We start from the raw sequence: 639 nt of genomic DNA, 5'->3' as shown, positions 1-639 counted from the left end.
GTGGCCCCGTCACCCTGACGGTTCATTTGGCCCAGATGGAGCCATTAAAAGCCAGAAATTGCAAAACAATTTGTTTGTTCCTTGTAAAAAACACCCTGCAGAGCGAACAATCGATCGCTGCGGAGCACGGGAGCGCTGCTGCCTTCCTGCCCATTCAAAGCCCATTTGTTTTGGGGTTGTTTGAGGAGCACCGGTATCGTTCTTTGCAAGCGCAGCGAGCGCCGGGGGCACGGGCAGACAGCAAGGGGCACCGGATCCGTGGCATGTCACTCACACGTATTTTATTGAAGGAGGGAGACAAATGTTCTCTACAAATACGATGAGATGAGGGTAAATACGGGCAAGAGGAACTGTCGATGCTGAAAGAAAAGATGAGTGGCAGCAGACGGGTTTGTTGGGGGAACGCTGGGGCAGGCCGTGCTCGGCAGCAAGGCGTTACTGGGCCTCGGGGTGGGCATCGAGCATCCCCAAGCAGGGACACACAGACAGCGGCAGTGAGCAGTGCCCACCCCCTCCGTGACACCCCAAAGCTTTTTGGGGTGGGGGAGAGGTACAGAGCTGCAGAAATGGGCTGCTCCGGGCCGTGTGTCCCGGCAAAGGGCACAGCTCACAGTGCCATGCTGGGCCCCGCTTTGTGCT

This window comes from Fulmarus glacialis, unplaced genomic scaffold (genome assembly GCF_000690835.1).
Source record: "Fulmarus glacialis isolate BGI_N327 unplaced genomic scaffold, ASM69083v1 scaffold20242, whole genome shotgun sequence".
NCBI lineage: Eukaryota > Metazoa > Chordata > Aves > Procellariiformes > Procellariidae > Fulmarus > Fulmarus glacialis.
The sequence above is the reverse complement of the archived record's forward strand: the minus strand, read 5'-3'. Positions refer to the sequence as shown.